The sequence below is a fragment of the Budorcas taxicolor genome, chromosome 20 (genome assembly GCF_023091745.1).
Source record: "Budorcas taxicolor isolate Tak-1 chromosome 20, Takin1.1, whole genome shotgun sequence".
Taxonomy (NCBI): domain Eukaryota; kingdom Metazoa; phylum Chordata; class Mammalia; order Artiodactyla; family Bovidae; genus Budorcas; species Budorcas taxicolor.
This window is the reverse complement of record NC_068929.1, coordinates 71181812-71187723: the sequence shown is the minus strand read 5'-3', so window position 1 is coordinate 71187723 and position 5912 is coordinate 71181812. Positions and strand designations below refer to the sequence as shown.

At 41.5% G+C, this 5912-nt stretch overlaps 1 non-coding gene across 1 annotated transcript; it reads left to right on the top strand.

The window, feature by feature from the left end:
* Positions 1-207: 207 nt before the first annotated feature.
* Positions 208-312, top strand: LOC128066306 (U6 spliceosomal RNA). Its single transcript, XR_008201207.1, has one exon. It is a non-coding gene; the product is annotated as a U6 spliceosomal RNA (small nuclear RNA).
* Positions 313-5912: the final 5600 nt, after the last annotated feature.

Below are 5912 nucleotides of genomic sequence, written 5' to 3'. Positions count from 1 at the left end.
TGTGTTAGCGGAAAGAAAAAAATTGTTGCTTATGAATTGCCCATCTTTATATTTTATTTAGTATGAGTTCAGTTCACTAAATTGGAATTTATTTCTTCATACATTTTGAGGTGCTTTACTGTATATAGGCCCCATTGTGGTTAAATGTGTTTAAATAAGTCATTTAATAAAGAGGAATAATTGGGCTTTAGTTTCGATAAATATTGAGAATATTTCGGTGCTTGCCTCTGCCCTAAAACTGGAATTATACAGAGGTTAGCATGACCCCTGTGCAAGAATGGCACGAACATGTGTACTGCTTTCCATAGTTTTTATTAAAAAAAAAAAAAGAAGAAGAAGAAGCAGACTCACAGATACAGAGAAGAAATTAAGTGTTACCAGTGGGGCAGGGAGAGAGAGATGACAGGGGAGGAGATTAAGAAGCTCAGCTGCTATGTATAAAATAACACGGTGCACCTATAGCTTATACAATACTGTAAAGCAACCAAACTTGAAAGAAGAAAACCAAAAAGAAAAGAATATCTCAGAAAGCCCTCTTTGTAATTAGGGAATAGCCATCATTTTTATCTCTTTTTTTTTCTCCCTCCCTTTCATTCTCCTGTTCCCTCCCCCTTTTCCCTCCATTTCTCTTGTAAAAAACACAGTATCTGCTCTATTTTTAAGCACCTGCTCTATCTAGCCCTGTCACTAGTTGAATGCCAGAGAGTTTCCGAAACGGAATGAAGAAGATGGACTCTCTGGGAATAGGGCTTTCCTGGTGGCTCAGCTGATAAAGAATCCTCCGCAGTGTAGGAGACCTGGGTTCAATCCCTGGGTCGGGAAGATCCCCTGGAAAAGGGAAAGGCTAGCTACTCCATTATTCTTGGTCTTTCCTGGTGGCTCAGCTGGTAAAGAATCCACCTGCAATGCAGGAGACCTGGGTTTGATCCCTGGGTTGGGAAGATTCCCTGGAGAAGGGCTACCAACTCCAGTATTCTGGCCTGGAGAATTCCATGGATTGTATAGTCCAGGGGGTAAGAAAGAGTCGGATACAATTTGACTTTTACCTCTGGTAATGAGAATCTGTGCAGTAGGAAGGAGTGATTAGGCAAAGAAAGTAAGCTACTAAAGACACTTTGCTTTAGAGAAACAGTCTTATTACCAAGAGGTTAATTCACCTACTTGAGATCAAAGTCAGAAAATATAACTGTTGGCTTGACTTCTAGGAACGGACTGTTTTCCTCAGAGGCTGCAGGAGGGTGCATGCTCTCACGTCTTGTGCCGTACCTGAATCGAGAGTATCCCTGGGCAGCAGGCTTCCTAATCCCCACTGCTCTTCGCTTAGTGTCCTGGGAAGCAAGAGAGCAGAGATGAGATCTTAACTCCACATAGCAGCCTTGCGTTCCACTTTCTCCTGTTCTCCGGAGACATCCTGTACCAGGTTATTCCAGCAACCACTGCTTCAAACACACCAAGCAGGGTCTAAGGTATGCAATTAAGTGTGCACCAAATGTAGACTCCTGACTAACGGAGGAACTGCATAAAGGGACTTCTAAGAAATCTTCCTATTACTTTTGGAGTTATGGACACATAGCAGAGTCCATGCATGTGGTCAGCACACATCTTGTTGAGTCAAAAAAATAAATATGGGACTCAATTTAGAATCTAGTTTTAAAGTCACAGTTTGCACTTAATTTAATTTTTTTTAAAATTTAATAATAAATGAATTTCAATTTAATAATAAGACTTGGTTTTCCAACAAAATGAATTAAGGTCAAAAACGATTTTCCATTCTGATGAAGGTGTTTGAGGTGGCATGGCTCCCACAGCACTTAGTATGCCGTCTTCTGGGAGATCTGTTATGGAGACACATTTCAGTGTCTCCCATCACATCACTCTTAGTTCTGTAAAGACAAACAGACTATGGTTGCATTCCATAAGGAAGGAAGGAAAGAAGGAAAGGAAGGAGGAAGGAAGGATGGGAGGGAGGAAGAAAGGGAGAGAGGGAGGAAAGGGAAGAAAGAAAACAGAGAAAAGAAATATGTGAGAGAATGTCCTAGGAAGCACCATTCCTATCTGCGATATTAAGAAAGGTCTCTCTGAGATGGTGACCCTGAAGCTGTGTCTTGCAGGATCTGAAAAGGAAACAACCTTGCCCGGACACGTAGTTGAGTTTTCCTGTTGGTGGATCAGCCAACACAAAGGCCCCAAGACAAGGACGAAAGACATGATGGCGCTGATGTGAGTAGAGCCTGGTGAACAAGCTGCATAGCAGGGCAAGAAAGCGGCAGGAGGGAAGCGGGCTGAGGGGTCTGGATTTCACTCTAAAGGTGACCAGAAGCACTCTTTGCCTTGTTGGGGGTTACATGGATGGGCACAGAGAAATACCATCCATCCTAGAAAGTCAGAGGGTGGAGTGACTGCAGGACGCGGGTCATGGAACAGTGAGAGAAGTCGGTCTGGGTGCACTTACATTCCCAAGGGCAAGTAAGGAAAGGTCATCAGCTGAGAGTAAAATACTTTCAAATGCAGAGAAGGTGGGGACTTGTGGTTTGGAAGAGTAGGAAGAAAACTGAAGGATAATCAAAACTGGAAGAGATCTGAGAGTCACTTTGAGAACTGTATCATGAAATTAAGCATAGCAGTAAGCACAGTTAAGCATTTCTCTCTGGGCATGTTCTGCTGCTTCTGAACATGGAAAGTAGTTGGGTTTTTGAGGCTTTGTTTGGCTTTCTACAGATGAGTGTGACCCCCCCCCCCAAAAAAAAAAGGAAGCGTCAAGGAAAATAAGGTGTTTTTAAGAGGTTGTGATAGTGGTATATCCCAGAGAGTGATAGCTAGAGAAAAGAGCTGAAAACAGGAAGGAGAGCGAAAATGGGAAAAACAAGTTGGGTCAGCAAAAGGAGACCTCATTCATAGGAAGTGCCCTCAGTGTGACGAGGAAGATACTTATGTAGAATGGGATAGTTGAATCAAAATTTCAGAGCCTGTGTTCTTATTGAGACTGACAAAGTCATGCGTGCAACTCTTAGACGGAGTGGCTCAAGTGAGACAGATGAAGAGAAGCTTACAGAGTTCTGAGGCCCTGGGGTATATACGCCATTGTTACAAATGTTGAATTCATCAAAGAATATGCCACAACCAAAAATCAACAGAAACACAATAATTTAGGGATTACATTTTTTAGTGAAATGAAGAGAGGTCAATAGCTGGCAGCTACTGAGAGATACATGTGAGAGCTGGACCATAAAGAAGGCTGAGCACCGAAGAATTGATGCTCTTTAACAGTGGTGTTGGAGAAGACTCTTGAGAGTCCCTTGGACTGCAAGATCAAACCAGTCAATCCTAAAGGAAATCAGTCCTGAATATTCATTGGAAGGACTGATGCTGAAGCTGAAGCTACAATACTTTAGCCATCTAATGTGAAGAGCTGACTCATGGGAAAAGTCCCTGATGCTGGGAAAGATTGAAGAAAGGAGAAGGGGATGACAGAGAATGAAATGGTTGGATGGCATCACCGACTCCATGGACATCAGTTTGAGCAAATTCTGGGAGTTGGTGATGACAGGGAAGCCTTGCATGCTGCAGTCCATGGGGTCACAATGAGTCGGACACAACTGAGTGACTGAAGTGAACTGAACAGATAGAATATGTTCCTCAAAGGAGCTGATTACCAACAGCATTTATCTTTATAGAAATTGTAGAACTAGAAAATAGAAACAAGCAAAACTGAATAGTCATTTCCTTCTCATTCAGAGATCATCACTAATCTTTCAAATTATAACTAATCATCTAGTTTATTTCCTGTGTAAATACACACAAACACATGTATCTTATCAAAACAAGATCTGTTAGTGTATGTTCTTATCAAAGCTCTTGCTTTCTTTTTTTGAGGGATGATCTTTTAGCTTTCAAAACCCAGATTATATTTAAATTTACCTAATTGAGCTTAAAATTGCTTTTTCCATTTGAGTTGTCAGAATCTAGGACAAGCTTTACATTTGTTGTTTCCCATTAGTCATTTCTATTTAAAAAAATATATATAGCAGAACCTTTAAAGAAACAAAACCCACGAAATGTCAAAGAGGCTTTGCTTGATATCCTGCTGAAAGAGCCACATTTTAAATTTGTTTCTGCTTCCTCTTGGGGCCCATTAATTTGCTCTTCATTTCCTGTAATCCCATGAACTGAAAATTACACATAAATGCTTAAAGTTAAGTGTTGTTGTTATAGGACAAAACATGGGTGATGCTGAATTATGGATGCTGAACCACAGCAGGAGTTGTGTAGTATCCATGCTAACCGGCCAGTTAGGATGATGATACCTCAGCCCCTTTAGACTTCGTTTGAGGGAGGAGGCAGTACAGATGCCCCGGGTGCTAGTCTATTTAGGCTGGCACAACAAATACCGTGCACTGAGCGGCCGAAACCACAGAAGTTTGCTTTCTCTCACAGTTCTGGAGGCTAGGTGTCCAAGATCAAGGCTCCAGTTGCTTGGTTTCTGGTGAGAACTCTCTTCCTGGCTTATAGCTGGCACCCCCCACCGCAACAACACTGTGTCTTGCATGGTCTTTCCTTGGTGTGCAGAGAAAGCCAGAAAGAGACAGGGAACGTGTGGTGTCTCCTCTTATATGGACAGTAGTCCTATCTGATCAGGGGCCCATTGGTAAGCCCCCTGTTGTTGTTGTTTAGTGGCTCATTTGGTAGAGAATCCATCTGCAATGTAGGAGACCCCGGTTCAATTCCTGGGTCAGGAAGATCTGCTGGAGAAGGGATAGGCTACCCACTTCAGTATTCTTGGGCTTTCCTTGTGGCTCAGCTGGTAAAGAATCCACCTGCAATGCGGGAAACCTGGGTTCAATCCCTCGGTTGGGAAGATCCCTGGAGAAGGGAAAGGCTACCCACTCCAGTATTCTGGCCTGGAGAATTCCATGGACTCTGTAGTCCGTGGGATCACAAAGAATCAGACAAGACTGAGTGACTTCCTCTTTCAAAGAGTTTATCGACAATCTGTCAGCACTGTCTCCAGTCAACACTTTAAACAGCACCTATGGAATATCTTTTCAGTTCTATCATTCTGTCTTTATGGTTACTCCCTGGAAAAATTTAAAGAATACTTTCCAAAAGTATCCCTGATTTTAATTCAAGATAAATTTGCTTTGTGAGGATAAATTATATATGAACAAGAGGAAACATTGCCACTCTTTTCCAGGCGTGTCATGCCATCCTTGTCGTAACCACACCAGTCTCACAACCAAGCCAACAGGCCAGGGGTCAGTGTCTTTCTGGGGATGCCCAAGCCATCTCTGTGTTTCAGTCTGGATCACTGGCCTTCGGCCTGAGGAACGTCCTTTAGTGCTTCTAATATTGCAGGTATGTGGCCAGTTTTTCTGAGACATTTTCATTGCTCTTGGAGTTATGAAGGAAATCTGCTGGATATAGAATAATTGTTTGGCTGTTTTCCATTTCTTTGCCTTCACTGTTTTAAAAACGTTATCCTCCTATCTTCTGGATTCCATTATCTCTGTTCAGAAATCATCTGTCATCCTTATTATTGTTTTCTTGAAGGATAACATCATTATATATATATTATATTTCTGTTGCTCTCAAGTTATTTTATGTTTAACTTTTGTATGCCTCGATGAGATTTGCCTTCTATTCATTCAACTTGGTTTCACTGAATTTCTTGACTCTGTGGGTTGATATCTTTCACATGATTTAGAAATTGTTTAGGTTTCTTTGTTTTCAAATGTGGTTTGTTTTCCATTCTCTTTCTTCTCTCTGAAAACTTAGATACACATTGATTAATGCTTGTTCGTACTCGACATCTCTTTTACACTCTTTAGCCTTTTACTTAATTTTTATCTCTAAATTTTAATTTTAAAATTTTCTATTGAACCATCTTCAGCTATACTAATGTGTCTTTCACTGAG